Source organism: Pseudophryne corroboree (genome assembly GCF_028390025.1).
Source record: "Pseudophryne corroboree isolate aPseCor3 chromosome 3 unlocalized genomic scaffold, aPseCor3.hap2 SUPER_3_unloc_52, whole genome shotgun sequence".
Lineage (NCBI taxonomy): Eukaryota > Metazoa > Chordata > Amphibia > Anura > Myobatrachidae > Pseudophryne > Pseudophryne corroboree.
The window spans coordinates 615,482-641,222 of record NW_026967544.1 but is presented as its reverse complement, the minus strand read 5'-3'; the positions used below and the strand labels follow the sequence as shown (position 1 = coordinate 641,222).

At 45.6% G+C, this 25,741-nt stretch overlaps 1 pseudogene; it reads right to left on the bottom strand.

The window, feature by feature from the left end:
- Window positions 1-16,223, bottom strand: part of LOC134984421 (zinc finger protein 585A-like) — a 146,590-nt pseudogene extending 130,367 nt beyond the window's left edge.
- Window positions 16,224-25,741: the final 9,518 nt, after the last annotated feature.

Genomic DNA, 25,741 nt, shown 5'->3' with positions numbered 1-25,741 from the left:
ACCGCTTGATTTGATTTCAGCATTCCACGCGTTCTGTGGGAACGGCAGTGACAGCAGGTGGTCAACATAGTTGTCACGGCAGACGTTTGTGCGCTTTTACAAGTTTAATACCTTTGCGGCATCAGCATCTAGCTTTGGCTGTCTAATATTACAGGTGACAACCAGCTCTCCCGCCCAAGGGGGAAACTTTGGTACGTCCCAAGAGTAGTCCAGTGACCCCTAGTGGATGAAAAAGAAAATAGGATTTTGGTACTTACCAGGTAAATCTTTTTCTTTGAATCCATAGGGGGCACTGGACGCCCACCCAGAGCAGTTTCACCTGTCTTGTGGTAGGTTCAGTATATCTTATGGTAACACATTCTCACCAACTTGTTGGAAGCTTACGGTGATTATCGGTTGTCGGGTCAACTTTCCAGTTGACCGTTATGTTAGGTGTCAACTTTTCAGTTGTCCGTTATGTTAGGTGTCAACTTTCCAGTTGACCGTTATTTTATAATGTTGTAACTGTCCATTGTTCATCCTCTCTTTCGCTCCTGTTCATCTCAGCACAAAAACACTGAGGCACTTGAGAGTATGGAGGGTGGAGGAAGGTTGGATATTTGAATATTTAAATGCGTCTCTCCCTGCTATCGACCGTCCATATCCCTAAAAGTACTCCAGTGACCCCTATGGATTCAAAGAAAAGGATTTACATGGTAAGTACCAAAATCCTATTTTTTGGACTAAATTCTGTCTGATGCGGTTGTCAGCCGTTGTGTTTATTCCTTTTTTTTTAATAACTATAGTGCGTGACTACGCACCATAACCCTTGATATCCTTATCCATTAGGAATTTATCCAACCCATTCTTAAAGGTGTTGACTGAGTCCGCCATTACAACTCTCTCAGGCAGGGAATTACAAACACATATTGTCCTTACTGTGAAAAAACAGTTTCCCCGCTTTGTGCGGAGTCTCCTCTCCTCTAACCTGAGTGTCCACGTGTCATCTGTGCTGATCTTACCATAAACAGGTCCCATGCAAGCTCTGTGTATTGTTCCCTTATATATTTGCAAATGTTGATCATGTCCCCTTAGTCTCCTCTTTTCCAGTATAAACATGCCTAGCAAGCCTTTCCTCATATTCCAGCATCTCCATGCCCTTAATTAGTTTGTTCGCCCGCCTCTGAACCTTTTCTAACTCCAGGATATCCTTTTTGTAGTATGGTGCCCAAAATTGTACACAGTATTCAAGATGTGGCCTCACTAGTGATTTATATAATGGGAGTATAACACTCTCGTCCCTTGCATCAATTCCTCGTTTTATGCATGCTAATATCTTATTAGCTTTCTTTGCTGCAATCCGACTTTGGGTACTGCTGCTTAGTTTGCTATCTATGTGAACACCTAAGTCTTTTTGGTATCGTCTGCAAAAATTGACACCATGTTCCCTAGACCTACTGTTAGGTCGTTAATGAAAATGTTGAACAATAGTGGTCCTAGTACAGACCCTTGCGGCACACCACTTGGCACTTCAGTCCAATTTGAAAATGATTCATTAACCACAACGTACTGCTAACTATTATCTAACCAATTTCTGACCCAAGTGCATATTGTGCTCCCTAGCCCTATTCCTTGTACCTTATAGATAAGTCGCATGTGTGGTACAGTATCGAACGCTTTGGCAAAGTCTAAAAAGATTACATCCACCTCCTTACCCTGATCAAGGTTTGCACTTACGGTTTCATAAAAGCCAAGTAAGTTGGTTTGATATGATCTGTCCTTCACAAATCCATGTTGATTCCTTTTAATGACCTTACTGAACTTCCTAATACTATCCCTCAGAATATCTTCCAATACTTTCCCCACTATAGATGTAAGACTAACTGGTCTATAATTACCCGGTTAAGCTTTACTTCCCTTTTTAGATACTGACACTACTTCCGCTATACGCCAGTCTTTGGGTACCATACCCGATATAACTGAATCTTTAAAGATCAAAAATAGCGGTCTTGCAAGTTCAGAGTGAAGCTCCATAAGAACCCTAGGGTGAATTCCATCGGGACCCGGTGACTTATTAATCTTTAAAAATTTTAATCGGTCACAGACTACCTCCTCACTTAAAACCACTTAACGGACGATTTTTCCCTTCAAAAGCGTTAAAACATTGTATTTTTTTATTTATTTATCTTATTTAATCACGTTGAAATAGTATTTTTTTAAATATTTAAACATTATATTATGCACATCTGCAGAACGGATCTCCTCGTCAAAAACGGGGGGACAGGGTGGGACGGCGCAGTTGCATGAAATCTGACCATGCCAGTTAAGCACCAGTGGGACATTCTCTTTATTGAGACTGTGGGGTATATTTACTAAGCTCCCGATTTTGACCGAGATGCCGTTTTTTCATCAAAGTGTCATCTCGGTCAATCTCGGTCATTTACTAAACACTAATCACGGCAGTGATGAGGGCATTCGTAATTTTTTGCTAGTTCAGGTAAAAAATTACGAATGAATACACCATCGGTCAAATTACGCCTGTTTAGATACGAATCTCGGTCATTTACTAAGCAAAAAAACACAAAACACTGCCGTGAAAAATTACAATTCGCAAAAAAGTCCTAAGAAAAAACAGACCTGCTTTTTTTATTCGTGATTTGAGATGCATGCAGGGATCCATGAGATCCGTGCATGTATATCAATGGGAAGGGGTGGGAAAGTGTTTTTTGTTGTTAAAAAAAATTGCGTGGGGTCCCCCCTCCTAAGCATAACCAGCCTCGGGCTCTTTGAGCCGATCCTGGTTGCAGAAATATGGGGAAAAAAATGACAGGGGTTCCCCCATATTTAAGCAACCAGCATCGGGCTCTGCGCCTGGTCCTGGTCCCAAAAATACGGGGGACAAAAAGAGTAGGGGTCCCCCGTATTTTTAAAACCAGCACCGGGCTCCACTAGCTGGACAGATAATGCCACAGCCGGGGGTCACTTTTATACTGCGCCCTGCGGCCGTGGCATCAAAAATCCAACTAGTCACCCCTGGCCGGGGTACCCTGGGGGAGTGGGGACCCCTTCAATCAAGGGGTCCCCCCCCCCCAGCCACCCAAGGGCCAGGGGTGAAGCCCGAGGCTGTCCCCCCCCATCCAATGGGCTGCGGATGGGAGGGCTGATAGCCTTTGTTGAAAAATAAAAGATATTGTTTTTAGTAGCAGTACTACAAGTCCCAGCAAGCCTCCCCCGCATGCTGGTACTTGGAGAACCACAAGTACCAGCATGCGGCGGAAAAACTGGCCCGCTGGTACCTGTAGTACTATTACTAAAAAAATACCCAAAAAAACACAAGACACACACACCGTGAAAGTATAATTTTATTACATACACACATACATACATACTTACCTTAAGTTCCCACGCAGGTCGGTCCTCTTGTCCAGTAGAATCCAAGGGGTACCTGTTGAAAAAATTATACTCACGAGATCCAGTGGTCCAGGCTCCTCGGCAAATCCAGGGTTAATCCACGTACTTGAATAAAATAAAAAAACGCTGTCACGACCACGAACTGAAAGGTGACCCATGTTTGCACATGGGTCACCTTTCCCCGAATGCCAGAAACCCACTTTGCCTTCTGGCTAAGTGGGTTTCTTCAGCCAATCAGGGAGTGCCACGTTGTAGCACTCTCCTGATCAGCTGTGTGCTCCTGTCTTCACTGACAGGCAGCACGCGGCAGTGTTACAATGTAGCGCCTATGCGCTACATTGTAACCAATGATGGGAACTTTCTGCTGAGCGGTGACGTCACTTTAGGTCAACCGCAGGGCAGAAAGTTCCCATCATTGGTTACAATGTAGCGCATAGGCGCTACATTGTAACACTGCCGTGTGCTGCCTGTCAGTGAAGACAGGAGCACACAGCTGATCAGGAGAGTGCTACAACGTGGCACTCCCTGATTGGCTGAAGAAACCCACTTAGCCAGAAGGCAAAGTGGGTTTCTGGCATTTGGGGCAAGGTGACCCATGTGCAAACATGGGTCACCTTTCAGTTCGTGGTCGTGACAGCGTTTTTTATTTTATTCAAGTACGTGGATTAACCCTGGATTTGCCGAGGAGCCTGGACCACTGGATCTCGTGAGTATAATTTTTTCAACAGGTACCCCTTGGATTCTACTGGACAAGAGGACCGACCTGCGTGGGAACTTAAGGTAAGTATGTATGTATGTGTGTATGTATTTAATAAAATTATACTTTCACGGTGTGTGTGTCTTGTGTTTTTTTGGGTATTTTTTTAGTAATAGTACTACAGGTACCAGCGGGCCAGTTTTTCCGCCGCATGCTGGTACTTGTGGTTCTCCAAGTACCAGCATGCGGGGGAGGCTTGCTGGGACTTGTAGTACTGCTACTAAAAACAATATCTTTTATTTTACAACAAAGGCTATCAGCCCTCCCATCCGCAGCCCATTGGATGGGGGGGGACAGCCTCGAGCTTCACCCCTGGCCCTTGGGTGGCTGGGGGGGGGGACCCCTTGATTGAGGGGGTCCCCACTCCCCCAGGGTACCCCGGCCAGGGGTGACTAGTTGGATTTTTGATGCCACGGCCGCAGGGCACTATATAAAAGTGACCCCCGGCTGTGGCATTATCTGTCCAGCTAGTGGAGCCCGGTGCTGGTTTTAAAAATACGGGGGACCCCTACTCTTTTTGTCCCCCGTATTTTTGGGACCAGGACCAGGCGCAGAGCCCGATGCTGGTTGCTTAAATATGGGGGAACCCCTGTCATTTTTTTCCACATATTTCTGCAACCAGGATCGGCTCAAAGAGCCCGAGGCTGGTTATGCTTAGGAGGGGGGACCCCACGCATTTTTTTTAAAAAAATTACATTGTTTACTTTAAAAAAAAAAAACCCAGCACGGATCACACAAATCCGGCCGAGATTGATTGTAAAAAAAAACGGCAGTGTTTTGCTAATCACTGCCGTTAAATTAGGTAAAAAAACACGAATGACATCGACATCGGAAGCAAAGAAAAACACGAATACGACAGTTTAGTAAATTAGTCGTAATCCATTCAAAAAGTTGCAGTTTTACACTGTCGATGTCATTCGTGATTGAACTTTGACCTTTTTTCGGAAATTACGAATCTTAGTAAATAAACCCCTGTGTGTTAGTCCCTGCATTTGGTCCTCTCTTGTAAATACTGTTGAAAAAAACTAATTTAGTGTGTCCGCTATGTCATTATCATTTTTGCATAAGACTCCCAACTTGTCTTTTAAAGGCAATATACTCTCCTTCTTTAATCTCTTGCTGTTGATATATTTAAAAAAAACTATTTGGGGATTTGCTTTGCTTTCCTTTGCTGCTAGTTTTTCAGTTTCTACTTTAGCCGCTCTTATTTCTTTTTTGCATATTTTGTTACAATCCTTGAGCCAGTATAGGACTGCTTATGAACGCTGATATTGAATGAGACCATATCGTGGTCGCTGTTTCCTATCGGCTCCCCTACTATAATATTTGATACCATTTCCCCATTGTTTGCTAATACCAAGTATAAGACTGCATTGTACCAGTTGGTTCCTCGATTAATTGAATGAAGTAGATATCATTAGTGTGTGTAAAAACATATTACCCCTAGCAGTATCACATGAATGGATTTTCCAATTTATCTCTGGATAGTTAAAGTCTCCCATCACTACTATGTCTCCTACTCCTGCTGCTCTTTCAATTTGCTTCAGTAACAATTCCTCATCAGACACATTAATACCAGGCGTCCTGTAGCATAACCCCAATAACATTTTTATTGCTTTACCCCCGCATGCAATTTCTACCCATAACGTCTCAATAGTATTTACAGTCCCCTCTTGAATATCTTCCCGTATATGAGGTTTTAATAACGGCTTTACATAAAGACATACCCCTCCACCCGTTTATTTAAGCGGTCTCTCCTGAACAGCGTATAACCCTCTAGATTGACTGTCCAATCATGAGATTCATCCCACCAAGTTTCAGTAATGCCTATAGTATCATACTGTTTGCTTGCTGCAAGGATTTCTAGTTCACCCTATTTGCCTGTAAGGCTTCTGGCATTTACATACATACAATTAAGATCAGTATTTCCCCCTGTGCTAGGGACATCATTCTCTTTATGCAGCAACGGTGACCCATAATCATTATTACTTAGTGTTTTGGTAAAAACTTTTTTAATACCCATGTTATACCCTTGCCGGCTGCTCTTTCCCTACCCCCTACTCCTCCTTCCTTTCATTCACTACTGCCATCCCCACTATTCTCACTGCATTGTCTTACTGACATATAGTTTCCTTCTGTATTGTCTTACTGACTTATAGTTTCCTACAGTATTGTCTTACTGACCTATAGTTTCCTTCCATATTGTCTTACTGACCTATAGTTTCCTTCTTTATTGTCTTACTGACCTATGGTTTCCTACTGTATTGTTTTACTGACTTATAGTTACTGTATTCTCACTAACCTATAGTTTCCTACTGTATTGTCTTACTGACCTATAGTTTCCTACAGTATTGTTTTACTGACTTATAGTTTCCTGCTGTATTGTCTTACTGACCTATAGTGTCCTTCCATATTGTCTTACTGACCTATAGTTACTGTATTCTCACTAACCTATAGTTTCCTACTGTATTGTCTAACTGACCTATAGTTTCCTACTGTATTGTCTTACTGACCTATAGTTTTCTACTGTAATGTCTTACTGACCTATAGTTTCCTTCCATATTGTCTTACTGACCTATAGTTTCTTACTGTATTGTCTTACTGACCCATAGTTTCCTAGTGTATTGTCTTACTAACCTAGTTTCCTACTGTATTGTCTTACTGATCTATAGTTTCTTACTGTATTGTCTTACTGACCTACAGTTTCCTACTGTATTGTCTTACTGGCCTATAGTTTCCTTCTGTAAGGTCTTACTGACCTATAGTTTCTTACTGTTTTGTCTTATTGACATATAGTGGCTTACTGTATTGTCTTACTGACCTATAGTTTACTTCTGTATTGTCTTACTAACCTATAGTTTCTTCTGTATTGTTTTACTGACCTACTTTCTTCTGTACTGATGTACTGACCTATAGTTTCTTCTGTATTGTTTTACAGACCTATACTTTCCTTCTGTATTGTCTTACTGACCTAGTAACCTTCTGTATTGTCTTACTGACCTATAGTTTCCTTCTGTATTGTCTTACTGACCTATAGTTACCTTCTGTATTGTCTTACTGACCTATAGTTTCCTACAGTATTGTTTTACTGACCTATAGTTTCCTTCCATATTGTCTTACTGACCTATAGTTTCTTACTGTATTCTCACTAACCTATAGTTTCCTACTGTATTGTCTTACTGACCTATAGTTTCTTCTGTATTGTCTTACTGACCTAGTTTCCTACTGTATTGTCTTACTGATCTATAGTTTCTTACTGTATTGTCTTACTGACCTACAGTTTCCTACTGTATTGTCTTACTGGCCTATAGTTTCCTTCTGTATGGTCTTACTGACCTATAGTTTCTTACTGTATTGTCTTACTGACCAAGTTGCCTTCTGCATTGTCTTACTGACCTATAGTCTCCTTCTATATTGTCTTACTGACCTATAGTTTCCTACTGTATTACTGTCTTACTGACCTATAGTTTCCTACTGTCTTACTGACCTATAGTTTCCTTCTGTGTTGTCTTACGGACCTATAATTTCCTACTGTATTGTCTTACTGACCTATAGTTTCCTACTGTATTGTCTTACTGACCTATAGCTTCCTACTGTATTGTCTTACTGACCTATAGTTTCCTTCTGTATTGTCTTACTGACTTAAAGTTTCTTCTGTATTGTCTTACTGATCTATAGTTTCTTATTGTATTGTCTTACTGATATATAGTGGCTTACTGTAGTCTTGCTGACCTATAGTTTCTTCTGTATTGTCTTACTGACCTATAGTTTTCTTCTGTAATGTCTTCCTGACCTATAATTTCTTCTGTATTGTTTTACTGACCTATAGTTTCTTCTGTATTGTCTTACAGACCTATAGTATCTGTATTGTCTTACAGACCTATAGTTTTCTATATATCCCTCAGTTTAGAAAATTTGAGCGAGAGAACAGGACATGATACTATAGCACATGGCAAGGAACCGAACCGTACAACATATCAAACAGTCCAGTGTCCACTAGAGGATTCAGAGAAATGGATTTATCGGTAAGTACCAAAATCCTTTTTTCTCTTTCATCAACTAGGGGACACTGGAGTCCTGTACAGTAGGGGACGTCCCAAAGTTTCCCCCAGGGAGGGAGTGCTATCGGTGGCCTGCAAAACTAAACGTCCGAACTTAACGAGTCTCCGGACGCAAAGGTATCAAACTTGTAAAATTTCGCGAACGTGTGGGCTGAGGACCACGTCGCCGCTCTGCAAAGTTGAGTAGTGGAAACACCTCTGGCAGCCGCCCATGAGGCACCCACTGATCTGGTGGTATGAGCACCCGTCTGAACCGGAACCTGTTTGCCACAGGAAATATAAGCTTGCCGAATGGTAAGTCGAATCCATCTAGACAAAGGCTGCTTAGATGCTGGCCAGCCCTTCTTTGGCCCATCATAAAGAACAAACAATGGTCCGACTTTCTGAAGGAAGACGTAACTTGTACGTATACCCGTAAAGTTCGGACAACATCCAAGGACACTTCCCCATCTGCGAGACCCTGAAAAGATGGGACCACAATTGGCTGATTTACGTGAAATCCCGAAACCAACCTTAGGAAGGAAACCTGCTCTTGTACGGAGTTCTGCCCTGTCCTCATGAAACATTCGAAGGACTCTTACACGATAAGGCTCCCAACTCAGAAACCCGTCTGGCCGAAACCAAGGCAAGCAATAACGTGACCTTCCAAAAGAGATATTTCAGGTCTGTTCTTGCTAACGGCTCAAAAGTTGGAGATCTCAAAAATTCCAACACCAAATTTAAGTCCCATGGTGCAGTGGTAGGACGAAAAGGGGGTTGTATCCTCAGAACTCCCTGTAAAAAGGTTTGAACCCCTGACAAGCATGCTAACTGCTTGTTGAAATAGGATGGAGAGAGACAAAATTTGAACCTTCAGAGAGCCCAGACTCAGTCCTACATCTAGACCGGCCTGAAGGAAAAGTAGAAGTCTGGATAAGTGGAAGTTCGTCGAATTCCACCCACGTTCTTGACACCAGTCCATGTACCACTTCCAAATCCTGTAGTAGTGCATGGCTGTGACAGGCTTCCTAGCGGCAAACATCGTAGGAATGGCCGTTCTTGGTATCCCTCTGTTTCTTAAGATCCGGGTTTCAATAGCCACGCCGTTAAATGCAGCCTGTGCAGGTCTGGGTGTTGGAACAGTCCCTGAGATAGCAGGTCCTCCCTCTGAGGTAACCGCCAAGGATCTTCCACTAGTAACCCTTGCAGGTCTGAGTACCAACTCCTGCGGGGCTAATCTAGTGCGATTAGAAATGCCCACACTCGTTCTCGTTTCAACCGTTTCAGAACCCTGGGTATGAGTGGGAAAGGTGGAAAAATGTAAACCCTCCTGTAACACCAAGGAAGTGTTAATGCGTCCACTCCTTCTGCTGCTGGATCTTTTGTCCTGGACACATATCTGGGCAGCTGATAGTTTTGCCAAGACGCCATTAGATTGACTTGAGGTAGACCCCATCTCCTCACCACCATGTCGAAAATCCGTGGATGTAGGCACCACTCTCCCGGATGCATGCCCTGGCGGCCGAGATAATATGCTTCCCAGTTTTCCACACATGGAATGAACACTGCCGAGAGGATGATGTTTCACCTTTCTGCCCACAACAAGATCTTTGTGGCTTCTTTTAACGCCATCCTGCTCTTTGTTCCTCCTTGATGGTTTATGTAAGCCGTCATCGTGACATTGTCCGACTGTATCTTTAAGTGTTGACCCATGACTAGGTCTGCGGCTAAGAGAAGCGCATTGTAAACTGCTCTCAGTTGGAGAATGTTTATGGGTAGGCTGCTCTCCTGTAACGTCCATCCTTTATGTCCATGGATACCATGACCCCTCCATGTTCTAAACCCACAATAACTGACTGGATTTATTCCATCTTGAATCTGCAAACCGGTAGGAATTTGTACCACTAGGACGGCACCCCAACCTCTGAGACTGGCATCCGTTGTCAGGATCCTCCAATCCCAAATGCCGAATCTCTTGCCTGCTGCGAGATTCTTGTGCAACGACCACCAAATCAAGTAGGTTCGTATGCGTGGTGGAAGCTGGATTCTTCAATGTAGAAGCCAGTGCGAACCTGCTCCCTGAGCAATGAGTTTCATCTGGAATGGTCAGGAATGAAGTCCTCCGTACCGGAGAGCTGCAAATGACGCCACCCTCTTCTCGAGAAGTAGCACAGAGGTGTAGAGAACCCATCTGTGTTCTTAGTACCTGAGCCACTAACCTCTGTGGGTCCTGGATCTAGTTCTCTGGTAGGAATACTCTTAATTGTATCGTGTCCAAGATGAGACCGAGGAAATTAATCCGTTGAGTTGGCATGAAGTTGGATTTCTGGAAGTTCACAATCCACCCATGTTGAATGAGAAATTGATGAGATGTCTGAGCATCCTCTATCAGCTGTTTCTGAGATGAGGCCTTGATCGGTAGATCGTCTAGATAAGGTATGATCATGACCCCTGTCTCAATCCTGTCACCACTATTGCTATGATCTTTATAAAGATTCTTGGGGCTGATGATAGACCGAATGGCAGGGCCCTGATTCGGTAGTGATCCCACACCGGTGCAAATCTTAAGTAAGCTTGGTGAGGGGTCCAAATCGGGATATGAAGGTATTTTGCACTACCAAAAGTTTTGAATAAAATCCACTTCCTCATTGAGGATCTGGGACTGGTGACTTAACCCTTTGTATGCAGGAGTCTTTGAATTTGCCTCCTGTAAACACTCCTGCTCACAACGGGCACCTAGGCCCTCGCGCTGCAAATAAATGGACTGTGCGGACGCTCTTGTAATTATCCTGTAACCCTGGGAAATATCTTGTTGACCCAGACGTCTGGTGATGTTTTGGCCCAGGCGTCCCGAAAACCTTCCAACTCTGCGCCCCCCAAGGGGGACCCCAGGTGAGCAGGGAAACCGTCATGCCACGGGTTTGTCAGCAGGTCTGTCCTGCTTTTCTGGTGTCGACTATGAACGACCTCTACCTCTGGTTCCACGAGTCTGTTGCTCCAAAACCTCTTCTGGCTCGGTACGACAGCGATCCAATGAATTTAAACACTGGTCCCGAGCAACCTCCTCTAACGTGTGACGTGGTGCTCGAGTAAGAAGTAGGTAGAAAGGTGGATGTCACTGCAGTTGCCTGCGAAATCCACTTGTCTAACTCATCAAACATCATCTAACCCCCAAATGGAATAGCCTCTACTCTCTATAAAAGAAGGGGAGCGGCGGAGGAGCTGCGCTGCTAGCCTACCAGGGCTTAAGTTATAAGGCAGCAGCGTATGAGAAGCCCTCGTACTAGCGCCGAAGGCGGGAGGAAGCGTGTGGGGGATATAGCCCGGGTCCCGGTGAGTGCAGGGGAAGCTGCGGCTGCTAGCCGCGAGAGATATGTCGTTTCAGCGGGCGGCGGGAGGGGATGCTCTTTTCAAGCACCCCGCTGTGTGTTTAAGAGGCGGCGGTATACGCTGCCGCTGACAGCCGCGCTGTGTCTCCCTCAGCCCTCCGTCTGTAGAGGAAGGAGGGGCGGGCGGGGGAGCTGACATGAAGCGGGAGTGTATAGCCGGCCAGGGAGTGTTTTAGACCGTTTGTTCTGTCCCAGCGCCAGCGGAAGGAGGGGGGCGGCGGGGAAGCTGCGCTGCTGAGTCCCAGGGCTTAGAGCCAGAAGGTAGCAGCAATGTGTGCGGTCCGCGGGAGGATGTCTGTCAAACTGCCTCCTGGATCCATGAAGAAGCTATGGTTACCGTAAGTGTAACTAGGGCCCCTTTACAACCAGTACTCACTGCTGACTCTGTGCTCCGGATTTTCTGAGGAGAGATGCAGATCCCCTTTAGTAGGGATCATTGTCTCTCTATTCTGAAGACTTTCGTCCCCCTTTACATTAGGGTAACTCAGTCTCAGTACTGAAATGGAGCAGGAGCTTCCTTCTTGTGCTTGTACCTCCTTGGCACAATTTTTCAAACTGAGGGATGTGAAGGGGGAGGAGCCGGCTGTGCAGACAATGCTAATTTTTAGATTGTGCCACACCACCGGTTGCAAGCTTCACATCCCTACTGTATAAGACTCCAGTGTCCCCTAGTGGATGAAAGAGAAAGGAGGTTTACTTCTTTCTTTCCCGACCGCTCTTCTATGCAGAAGGGAAATATCTGCTGTTTATTGAGAGATGCTCCCTGTAAGGAATATAGAAATTTGCCACTTGTAGCTGAACTTGCAAAAGACCCCTCCCAATTTACATCAGTTAAATTAAAGTCTCCCATGATTATGACTTCTCCCTTTAAAGCCATTTTAGTGATGTCCAACAATAGATTCCTGTCCAAATCCTGCCCCTGGCCAGGTGGTCTACAGATCACCCCAATGCGAATAATGTCCTTTTCCACGGTTTCTGTGGTGACCCAAAGGGCCTCAGATTTGTCTTCAATGTTTTGTATTAATTGAAGTAGCATTTATGCTTTTTCCCCCACATACATTGCTACCCTTCCTCCTATACTGACCATTCTATCCTTCCTAAATAAATTGTATCCTGGTATAGCTATGGCCCAGTCATGATTCTCATTGCACCATGACTCTGTAATTGCCACAATATCCAGGTTATCCCTGGTTATTATCACAATTAGCTCTGGAATTTTGTCTCCTAAGCTCCTAGCATTTGCACACATAGCTTTAAGAATTATGTCTGTGCATCTGTTATTAGTAGCCATGTCCAGACAGTACAAAATAAATGACAAGTTTAAAGTTGAAATTACCTGTTTGGTGATGTTGCTCAGTATTTGGTATTTGTTTTTTTAACTAATCAGGAATCACACTCTGTCCTTTACACCACGACTACACCTCGCTAAATGTAAAGATATAGTAAACCTGACCACAAATGGCCAAATAGGTGTACTATATACAAGGAATTATTTAATACCTGCATCATCTAACAAAATGAAGGTTATTTAATAAAAGGTTGCTAAACTGAGAAATTTAGATCCCATACAAATTAGACGCTCCACAAAAAAACACAATACTACTTATATATGATCCCTAAATATAAACTTCTGCTTGTTACTTTTAATAACACTATAGTGATGTTTGTAATAACTCTCTTCATGTGATGTTTGTCATGGATAACCTTGTGTTATAAATACCCAACTGAGAACAGGGCTGATGGCGGAGGAGGGTGTAGAATAAAAGATTGCTGTAGTGACTGAGCAATGAGAATATGTGACTTCTGTAATAAGTGTTTATTACTCACCTGTGCTGATATCTGTAGGGATCTCCTCCTCCTTACACTGCTGATCACCCCTCACATACGTCTCCTCTTCTCCCCCTGTATCTTCTGCCTTCATATCAGTCACATACGTCTCTTCTTCTCCCTCTGTATCTTCTGCCTTCATATCAGTCACATACGTCTCTTCTTCTCCCTCTATATCTTCTGTCTTCATATCAGTCACATACGTCTCTTCTTCTCCCTCTATATCTTCTGCCTTCATATCAGTCACATACGTCTCTTCTTCTCCCTCTATATCTTCTTCCTTTATATCAGTCACATACGTCTCTTCTTCTCCCTCTATATCTTCTGCCTTCATATCAGTCACATACGTCTCTTCTTCTCCCTCTATATCTTCTTCCTTTATATCAGTCACATACGTCTCTTCTTCTCCCTCTATATCTTCTGCCTTCATATCAGTCACATACGTCTCTTCTTCTCCCTCTAGATCTTCTGCCTTTATATCAGTCACATACGTCTCTTCTTCTCCCTCTATATCTTCTGTCTTCATATCAGTCACATACGTCTCTTCTTCTCCCTCTATATCTTCTGATTTCATATCAATCACATAGGTCTCTTCTTCTCCCTCTATATCTTCTGCCTTTATACAAGAAAGACGTTCTACCTAAATAACCCAAAAAATACAATGGCATTTGCATATTGTTTGATTAAATTGAGGTGAAACAGTATAATATTAATGTATTATATGCACACAGCTTCTCTGAACATCATATAGTGACAATCACTTTGGTGTATTGGATGAGACCCTAAATCCCACCTACCTGATCCTCCTGTGGGATCCTGTGATTCTCCTCTGTACAGTCCTGGGAATACAGAGGACGGGGACATCTCTCTGGGGTATCTCTGTTACTGGGTCCATCTGTAGGAGACACACAGTGACTGAGTACAGTGTATATATGTGATTATCAGATGATGTGTGTAAATAGGGGGCCCCCATACCTGCTCTCCCATGTACAATACATGACAGTCTCCTCTTACCCAGTGATGTGAGGGGCCGGTGATTCTCCATCATCACGTCCTTGTACAGACCCCTGTGCTCCTCTATATACTCCCCCTCCTGCATGGAGACATAGTGACATCCTGACACCTAATAGACACCTGACACATACAGTGATAGTTATCACACAGACACGTCCCCTGGTGTTACTGTATAATGTCTCATTCCCAGCAGTCACCTCTCCAGTCATCACCCAGACACACCCCCAGGTGTTACTGTATAATGCCCCATTCCCAGCAGTCACCTCTCCGATCATCACCCAGACCACATTCCCCGGTGTTACTGTATAATGCCCCATTCCCAGCAGTCACCTCTCCAGTCATCACCCAGACACCCCCCCCCCCCGGTGTTACTGTATAATGCCCCATTCCCAGCAGTCACCTCTCCAATCATCACCCAGACACATCCCCCGGTGTTACTGTATAATGTCCCATTCCCAGCAGTCACCTCTCCAGTCATCACCCAGACACGTCCCCTGGTGTTACTGTATAATGCCCCATTCCCAGCAGTCACCTCTCCAGTCATCACCCAGACACATCCCCTGGTGTTACTGTATAATGCCCCATTCCCAGCAGTCACCTCTCCAGTTATCACCCAGACATGTCCCCCGGTGTTACTGTATAATAACCCCATTCCCGGCAGTCACCTCTCCAGTCACCACCCAGATACATCCCCTGATGTTACTATATAATCCCCCATTCCCAGCAGTCACCTCTCCAGTCATCACCCAGACACATTCACTGGTGTTACTGTATAATGCCCCATTCCCAGCAGTCACCTCACCAGTCATCACCCAGACACATCCCCCGGTGTTACTGTATAATGCCCCATTCCCAGCAGTCACCTCTCCAGTCATCACCCAGACACATCCCCCGGTGCTACTGTACTCCCAAGTCTCCTCAGACCCCAGTCATGTTCCTGTATTATTACTATAGATAGAAGTGACGTTATTGTGACGCTCCCAGATCCCCTCACCTCGCCAGTAATGTCCCTGTATTATTACTATAGATATGTGATGTCACTGTGACATTCCCAGATCCTATCACCTCCCAGTCATGTCCCTGTATTATTACTATAGATATAAGTGATGTCACTGTGACAGTCCCAGATCTCCTCACCTCCCCAGTCATGTCCCTGTATTATTACTATAGATATAAGTGATGTCACTGTGACGCTCCCAGATCCCCTCACCTCCCCAGTCTTGTCCCTGTATTATTACTATAGATAGAAGTGACGTTATTGTGACGCTCCCAGATCCCCTCACCTCCACAGTCATGTCCCTGTATTATTACTAGAGATATAAGTGATGTCACTGTGACGCTTCCAGTTCCCCTCACATCCCCAGTCATGTCCCTGTACTCTTACTGTAGTACTCTAGTAATTTGAAGGCCTTGGGACACTATGAGGGGGCAAATCAATTAATGAATGTGTAGATCTATAAGGTAATAGAGATGCTGCCAACTGATGTATACCATATATGTGATAATAACTTGGATCTTTCTAGTGATCCAATAATGTATAGTGTGTTTATGCATGTTATTATTCTGTGCCTGCTGAAGGTGAGGGGACTCTGGTAAGCGCGCAGTGCGTAACGGAGATCGTGGAGAAGCTTCCAGTGTAGCGGCGGTTTTGTTGGTTGGCTGACTAAGGGGAGAGAAAAAGGCTGAAATAACTGTTTAAGGTGGCCTATAACTTCTTACATATTAAAGCTAGTATACTTACCAGTGGAACTGTCTCAGTATCTGTGGAAGAGCCTGAAATCACAAAGGAAAGGTACGATAGGTAAATGTGCATAGTCCTATCTGCTTACATCACATACTAATGTTATAGGCAGGGGTAGGTTATTTCTTAAGCGATTAGAGTATTGGGCTCTAAATAGCTTGGGTGGAGGCACATTGCACATATACACTGTACCCCCAGGTAAAAGAGGGGTTACATTACTATAGATATGTGATGTCACTGTGACGCTCCCAGTTCCCCTCACCAGTCATGTCCCTGTATTATTACTATAGATATAAGTGACGTCACTGTGACACTCCAAGGTCCCCTCACCTCGCCAGTCATGTCCCTGTATTATTACTATGGATATAAGTGACGTCACTGTGACACTCCCAGTTCCCCTCACCTCACCAGTCATGTCCCTGTATTATTACTATAGATATAAGTGACGTCTCCCAGTTCCCCTCACCTCGCCAGTCATGTCCCTGTATTATTACTATAAATATAAGTGACGTCTCCCAGTTCCCCTCACCTCCCCAGTCATGGCCCTGTATTATTACTACAGATATGTGATGTTACTGTGACATTCCCAGATCCCCTCACCTCCCCAGTCATGTCTCTGTATTATTACTATATATATAAGTGATGTCACTGTGACATTCCTAGATCCCCTCACCTCCTCAGTCATGTCCCTGTATTATTACTATAGATATGTGACGTCACTGTGACGATCTCAGATACCGTCACCTCCCCAGTCATGTTCCTGTATTATTACTAGAGATATAAGTGATGTCACTGTTACACTCCCAGATCCCCTCTCCTACCCAGTCATGTTCCTGTATTATAACTATAGATATAAGTGATGTCACTGTGACACTCCCAGATCCCCTCACCTCCCCAGTCATGTCCCTGTATTATTACTATAGACATAAGTGATGTCACTGTGACGCTCCCAGATCCCCTCACCTCCCCAGTCATGTCCCTGTATTAGTACTATAGATATAAGTGATGTCACTGTGACGCTCCCAGATCCCCTCACCTCCCCAGTCATGTCCCGGTATTATTACGATAGATATAAGTGATGTCACTGTGACGCTCCCAGGTGTGTGATATACATTTGCTTCATACTGAGCAGTATTTTCAATCCCCACAATTACATATAATAAAATTAATAATAACAATAATAACAATAATAATAATAACGACACTAAAGGCTGCACCCCAGTATAAAAATAATAACGGATGTCTTTAAAAGCAGGACACCTCAGGCCATTCCTCCAGTATTGTAGGACATCACCACCACTCCCAATGTATAATAATAATACCAGGACACCACAAGCTGCTGTTCCTGTATAATAATAACAACCGTACACAAAAACCTGCTCCCCCTGTAAAACACTAATAACAACAGGACACCACAGGCCGCTCCCTCTGTATAATAATAATAATAATAACAACAACAGGACACCATAGGCCGCTCCCCCTGTATAATAATAATAACAGGACACCACTGGCCGCTCTCCCTGTATAATAATAACAACAACAACAACAACAGGACACCACAGGCTGCTCCCCCTGTATAATAACAATAACAGGACACCACAGGCTGCTCCCTCTGTATAATAATAACAACAACAACAACAACAGGACACCACAGGCCGCTCCCTCTGTATAATAATAACAACAGGACACCATAGGCTGCTACCCCTGTATAATAATAACAACATGACAACACAGGCTGCTCCCCATGTATAGTAATAATAACAGGACACCACAGGCTACTCACCCTGTATAATAATAATAATAATAATAATAATAATAATATCAGGACACCACAGGCTGCTCACCCTGTATAGTAATAATAACAGGACACCACAAGCTGCTCCCCCTGTATAATAATAATAACAGGACATCACAGGCTGCTCCCCCTGTATAATAATAATAACAGGACACCACAGGCTGCTCCACCTGTATAATAATAATAACAACAGGACACCACAGGCTACTCCCCCTGTATAGTAAGACGCCATTACCTGATCTCCACGGACACTGGGAGGCTGCAACAGTCGATGAAAATTCACTTCCTGTATGTGGAACGCAAAGTCCGGAAGTAAGGTGGAACGCACAGTCCGGAAGTAGGGCATGATTGGCACAGGCTGCTTACTGGTTACTGGCCCCTCCCCTCCTTCACCCCGCCCACAGCCCTGCCCTCTGTAACGATTATTACTATACATGTCCTCAGTGCAGTAGGCCGGCGGCCATTTTCTTGTAGACCAGTCCGGCAGCAGCAATAGGTTCCCTGGCCGTGTAGTGACGTCAGGAGCGGCGGCCATTTTCCCCTGGTCTGAGCTCCTCCTTCCTTCTATCATTCCCACAAGGCAGCAGGAGCAGAGAGCAGCCATTGCTGTGTCTGGCAGCAGGTAATGATATTATTATTATTATTCTATAGGCTGAGCAGCTCTGGTGTCAGGTTCTGTACTACAGGGGGAGCAGCCTCTGGTGCCTTGTTATAGTGCAGCTGGAGCAGCCTCTGGTGCTGCATTATCCCTGTACAGGTGGCTGACACTCTAGTGTCCTATTACCGTAATACAGGTGGCGCAGACCCCGCCGTTACCCTAATACAGGTGGCGCAGACCCCGCCGTTACCGTAATACAGGTGGCGCATATCCCGCCGTTACTGTAATACAGGTGGCGCAGACCCCGCCGTTACTGTAATGCAGGTGGCACAGACCCCGCCGTTACTGTAATACAGGTGGCGCAAACCCGGCCGTTACCATAATACAGGTGGCGCAGACCCCGCCGTTACCGTAATACAGGTGGCGCAGAGCCCGCCGTTACCGTAATACAGGTGGTGCAGGCCCCGCCGTTACCGTAATACAGGTGGCGCAGACCCCGCCGTTACCGCAATACAGGTGGCGCAGACCCCGCCGTTACCGTAATACAGGTGGCGCAGGCCCCGTCGTTACCGTAATGCAGGTGGAGCAGACCCCGCCGTTACCGTAATACAGGTGGCGCAGACCCCGCCGTTACCGTAATACAGGTGGAGCAGACCCCACCGTTACTGTAATACAGGTGGCGCAGACCCCGCCGTTACCGTAATTCTATACATATAATGGCATTGTACTATACAGGGGAGCGCTATGTGTTGTCCTACTCTACAGGGGGAGCGACCTGTGTTGCCCTTTTATACAGGTGGAGGTGCCTGTGGTGTCTTGTTACTATTATTATATAGGGTGAGCGGCATGTATTGTCTTTCTATACAGAAGGGGTGGCCTGTGTTGTCATAATATACAGGGGTAGCATCCTGTGCTGTCATAGTAATACAGGAGGAGCGTCCTGTGTTATCATTATATACAGGGGGAGCGGCCTGTGTTGTCATAATATACAGGGGTAGCGTCCTGTACTGTCATAATATACAGGGGTAGCATCCTGTGTTATCATTATATACAAGGGGAGCGGCCTGTGTTGTCATAATATACTAGGGTAGCTTTCTTTGCTGTCATAGTATACAGGTGTAGTATCCTGTGCTGTCATTATATACAGGGGGAGCGGCCTGTGTTGTCATAATATACAGGAGTAGCATCCTGTGCTGTCATAGTATACAGGGGGAGCGGCCTGTGTTGTCATAATATACAGGGGTAGCATCCTGTGCTGTCATAGTATACAGGGGGAGTGGCCTTTGTTGTCATAATACACAGGGGGAGCGACCTGTGTTGTCATAATGTACAGGGGTAGCTTCCTTTGCTGTCATAGTATACAGGGGTAGCATCCTGTGCTGTCATAGTATACAGGGGGAGTGGCCTGTGTTGTCATAGTGTACAGGGGTAGCATCCTGTGCTGTCATAGTATACAGGGGGAGTGGCCTGTGTTGTCATAATATACAGGGGTAGCATCCAGTGCTGTCATAGTATACAGGGGGAGCGACCTGTGTTGTCATAATATACAGGGGTAGCGGCCTGGGTTGTCATAATATACAGGGGGAGCGGCCTGTGTTGTCATAATATACAGGGGGAGCGGCCTGTGCTGTCATAGTATACAGGAGGAGCGGCCTGTGTTGTCATAATATACAGGGGGAGCGTCCTGTGCTGTCATAGTATACAGGGGAAGTGTCCTGTGTTGTCATAATATACAGGGGTAGCATCCTGTGTTGTCATAGTATACAGGTGTAACATCCTGTGCTGTCATAGTATACAGAAGGAGTGTCCTATGTTGTCATAATATACAGGGGGAGCGTCCTGTGCTGTCATAGTATACAGGGGGAGCAGCCTGTGTTGTCATAATATACAGGGGTAACATCCTGTGCTGTCATAGTATACAGGGGGAGTGTCCTGTGTTGCCGTAATATACAAGAGGAGCGGCCTGTGTTGTCATAATATGCAGGGGTAGCATCAGTGGTCGAAGTGGAAATTTTTAAATGGGGGTATGCAAAAGTCAAGGACTCAATCATGCGCTCGCTCGCGCTCCAGAAAAGGGGGCGTGGTCACTTAAAAGGGAGCATGTCTAGTGTAGTAGAACCCCTTATATTATCTAGTACTGGTGCCCCTTTCACCTTATAGCACACGGTACGAGCTGAAATTCACATTGTACTGAATGAGCTGAAATTGTGACAGCAGGGACAGCAAGAGTGACGATAGGGAGAGAGAGTGACGACAGGGAGAGAGAGTGACGACAGTGACAGCAGAGAGAAAGAGAGTGACAGCAGGGAGAGAGTGACAGTAACGACAGGGAGAGAGGGTGACAGCAGGGGAACATAACCTGACTCATTTGTCCTGGCGGCGGCGGTGAGCTAGCACGGCACTCTACACAACCGCCGACCGCCGAGCAGGGACGGGAGCAACATGTGCAGCAGGATGGCCATTTCCCTCGCCTCCTGCTGCACTTTCATTTCCGGGTCAGTGGAAGAAGTGGCGGTATACCATACCGCTGTATACCGCCCCACTTCAACCACTGGGTAGCATCCTGTGTTGTCATAGTATACAAGGGGAGCAGCCTGTGTTGTCATAATATACAGGAGGAGCGCCTGTGTTGTCATAATATACAGGGTAAGCGGCCTGTATTGTCATAATATACAGGGGTAGCATCCTGTGCTGTCATAATATACAGGGTGAGCGGCCTGTGTTGTCATAATATACAGGGGTAGCATCCTGTGCTGTCATAGTATACAGGAGGAGCGTCCTGTGTTATCATTATATACAGGGGGAGCGGCCTGTGTTGTCATAATATACAGGGGTAGAGTCCTGTACTGTCATAATATACAGGGGTAGCATCCTGTGTTATCATTATATACAAGGGGAGCGGCCTGTGTTGTCATAATATACAAGGGTAGCTTTCTTTGCTGTCATAGTATACAGGTGTATCCTGTGCTGTCATTATATACAGGGGGAGCGGCCTGTGTTGTCATAATATACAGGAGTAGCATCCTGTGCTGTCATAGTATACAGGGGAAGCGGCCTGTGTTGTCATAATATACAGGGGTAGCATCCTGTGCTGTCATAGTATACAGGGGGAGTGGCCTTTGTTGTCATAATACACAGGGGGAGCGACCTGTGTTGTCATAATATACAGGGGTAGCTTCCTTTGCTGTCATAGTATACAGGGGTAGCATCCTGTGCTGTCATAGTATACAGGGGGAGTGGCCTGTGTTGTCATAGTGTACAGGGGTAGCATCCTGTGCTGTCATAGAATACAGGGGGAGTGGCCTGTGTTGTCATAGTGTACAGGGGTAGCATCCTGTGCTGTCATAGTATACAGGGGGAGTGGCCTGTGTTGTCATAATATACAGGGGTAGCATCCAGTGCTGTCATAGTATACAGGGGGAGCGACCTGTGTTGTCATAATATACAGGGGTAGCGGCCTGGGTTGTCATAATATACAGGGGGAGCGGCCTGTGTTGTCATAATATACAGGGGGAGCGGCCTGTGCTGTCATAGTATACAGGAGGAGCGGCCTGTGTTGTCATAATATACAGGGGGAGCGTCCTGTGCTGTCATAGTATACAGGGGAAGTGTCCTGTGTTGTCATAATATACAGGGGTAGCATCCTGTGTTGTCATAATATACAGGTGTAACATCCTGTGCTGTCATAGTATACAGAAGGAGTGTCCTATGTTGTCATAATATACAGGGGGAGCGTCCTGTGCTGTCATAGTATACAGGGGGAGCAGCCTGTGTTGTCATAATATACAGGGGTAACATCCTGTGCTGTCATAGTATATAGGGGCAGTGTCCTGTGTTGCCGTAATATACAAGAGGAGCGGCCTGTGTTGTCATAATATACAGGGGTAGCATCAGTGGTCGAAGTGGAAATTTTTAAATGGGGGTATGCAAAAGTCAAGGACTCAATCATGCGCGCGCTCGCGCTCCAGAAAAGGGGGCGTGGTCACTTAAAAGGGAGCATGTCTAGTGTAGTAGAACCCCTTATATTATCTAGTACTGGTGCCCCTTTCACCTTATAGCACACGGTACAAGCCGAAATTCACATTGTACTGAATGAGCTGAAATTGTGACAGCAGGGACAGCAAGAGTGACGATAGGGAGAGAGAGTGACGACAGGGAGAGAGAGTGACGACAGTGACAGCAGAGAGAAAGAGAGTGACAGCAGGGAGAGAGTGACAGTAACGACAGGGAGAGAGGGTGACAGCAGGGGAACATAACCTGACTCATTTGTCCTGGCGGCGGCGGTGAGCTAGCACGGCACTCTACACAGCCGCCGAGCAGGGACGGGAGCAACATGTGCAGCAGGATGGCCATTTCCCTCGCCTCCTGCTGCACTTTCATTTCCGGGTCAGTGGAAGAAGTGGCGGTATACCATACCGCTGTATACCGCCCCACTTCAACCACTGGGTAGCATCCTGTGTTGTCATAGTATACAAGGGGAGCAGCCTGTGTTGTCATAATATACAGGAGGAGCGGCCTGTGTTGTCATAATATACAGGGTAAGCGGCCTGTGTTGTCATAATATACAGGGGTAGCATCCTGTGCTGTCATAATATACAGGGTGAGCGGCCTGTGTTGTCATAATATACAGGGGTAGCATCCTGTGCTGTCATAGTATACAGGGGAAGCAGCCTGTGCTGTCATAATATACAGGGGTAGCATCCTGTGTTGTCATAATACACAGGGGGAGTGGACTGTGTTGTCATAATTGACGGGAGGAACGGCCTGTGGCATCCTACTCTACAGGGGGAGCGGCCTGTGTTATAATATTTACTTCCTTTCGTTCCTCACACTCACTGCTTGACCCATTCCAGTCTGAGTTCCGTCCACTCCACTGAAACTGCCCTTACAAAAGTCTGCAATGACCTCCATGCTGCTAAATCCTACTCTCTACTTATTCTTCTTGATCTCTCTGCTGCTTTTGACACTGTGGACCACCCTCCTACTGCAAATCCTTCACTACATTGGTCTGCGTGATACTGCCCTCTCCTGGCTGTCCTACCTCTCTGACCAGTCCTTCTCTGTCTCGTCTCATGACTCCACCTCCCCCTCACTTCCACTAACTGTAGGTGTCCCCCAAGGTTCTGTCCTTGGACCTCTTCTTTTCTCTAACGTCCTAGTGGATGCTGGGGACTCCGTAAGGACCATGGGGAATAGACGGGCTCCGCAGGAGACATGGGCACTTTAAGAAAGAATTTAGATTCTGGTGTGCTCTGGCTCCTCCCTCTATGTCCCTCCTCCAGACCTCAGTTTGAATCTGTGCCCGGACGAGCTGGGTGCTACTTAGTGAGCTTGCTATAAGAAAGTATTTTGTTAGGTTTTTTATTTTCAGAGAGATTTGCTGGCAACAGACTCCCTGCATCGTGGGACTGAGGGGAGAGAAGCAGCCCTACTCACTGAAGATAGGTCCTGCTTCTTAGGCTACTGGACACCATTAGCTCCAGAGGGATCGTACACAGGATCTCACCCTTTGTCGTCCGATCCCGGAGCCGCGCCGCCGTCCCCCTCGCAGAGCCGGAAGACAGAAGCAGGGTGAAAGAAGCAAGAAGACTTCGAAATCGGCGGCAGAAGACTCCAGTCTTCATATGAGGTAGCGCACAGCACTGCAGCTGTGCGCCATTGCTCCCACACTACACCCACATACTCCGGTCACTGCAAGGGTGCAGGGCGCAGGGGGGGGCGCCCTGGGCAGCAATTAGAGACCTCTTTGGCAAAAGTTTGCATAATATACAGTTGGGCACTGTATATATGCATGAGCCCCCGCCAAAATTGTACATGAAAGCGGGACAGAAGCCCGCCGTCGAGGGGGCGGGGCTTCTTCCTCAGCACTCACCAGCGCCATGTTTTTTCTCCACAGCACCGCTGAGAGGAAGCTCCCCAGTCTCTCCCCTGCAGTTACACGGTAGAAGAGGGTAAAAAGAGAGGGGGGGCACATAATTAGGCGCAAAAATCAATATAAACAGCAGCTACTGGGTTAACATTAAGTTACTGTGTTATTCCTGGGTTAATAGCGCTGGGGTGTGTGCTGGCATACTCTCTCTCTATCTCTCCAAAGGGCCTTATGGGGGAATTGTCTTCAGATGAGCATTCCCTGAGTGTGTGGTGTGTCGGTACGTGTGTGTCGACATGTCTGAGGTAAAAGGCTCCCCTAAGGAGGAGATGGAGCAAATGTGTGTGAGAGGGTGTCTCTGTCGACAACGCCGACACCTGTTTGGATATGTGTAATTAAGTGCTAAGGTAAATTTATTCCACAAAAGATTAGAGAACAGACAGGGAATCTACCCATGTCTGTCCCTATGTCGCAGAGACCTTCAGAGTCTCTCAATGATCACTATCCAAAATAATAAACACTGATATCGACACGGAGTTTGACTCCAGTGTCGACTATGATAATGCAAAGTTACAGCCAAAATGGCAGAAAAGTATTCAATATATGATTATTGTAATAAAAGATGTTTTGCATATCACTGATGACTCATCTGTCCCTGACACAAGGGTACACATGTTTAAGGGGAAGAATGCTGAGGTAAATTTCCCTTCTCTCATGATGATAAAGAGCGGGAATCTCCAGACAAGAGACTGCAGCTTCCCACAAAGAATTCTCGGGCAGTTTCCTTTCCCCACTAGGGCCAGGATATGTTGGGAATCTTCCCCTAGGGTGTCACGTTTGCCCAAAAGGTAGCCCTGACGTAACAGCTATTCTCAGGGATCCTGCAGATAGCGTGCACATTCTGGTACACTACTCAGACCGGCGATTGTGTCGGCATGGGTTTATAGCGCTGTGGCAGCGTGGACAGGTACCTTATCAGCAGAGATTGAGACACTAGTATGTAGATATATATATATATATGTATATATATATATATATATATATATATATATATATTAAAGATGCTGTCTTAAGATATATATATATATATATATATATATATATAAAACATGCCCAAAGAGACATGAGTATACTGGGTCCTAGAGTCAAAGCTATGTCGATTTCTGCTTGACGTGTCCTGTAGAATATGCAATGGACAGATGATGCCGACTTAAGAGGCATATGGAAGGCTGAGGATTGTGTGGAGAAGGGATCTCGGACCTGGTCACCACAGCTATAGCTGGTAATTCTGATATTTTGCCTTATATTCCTGCACAGCCTA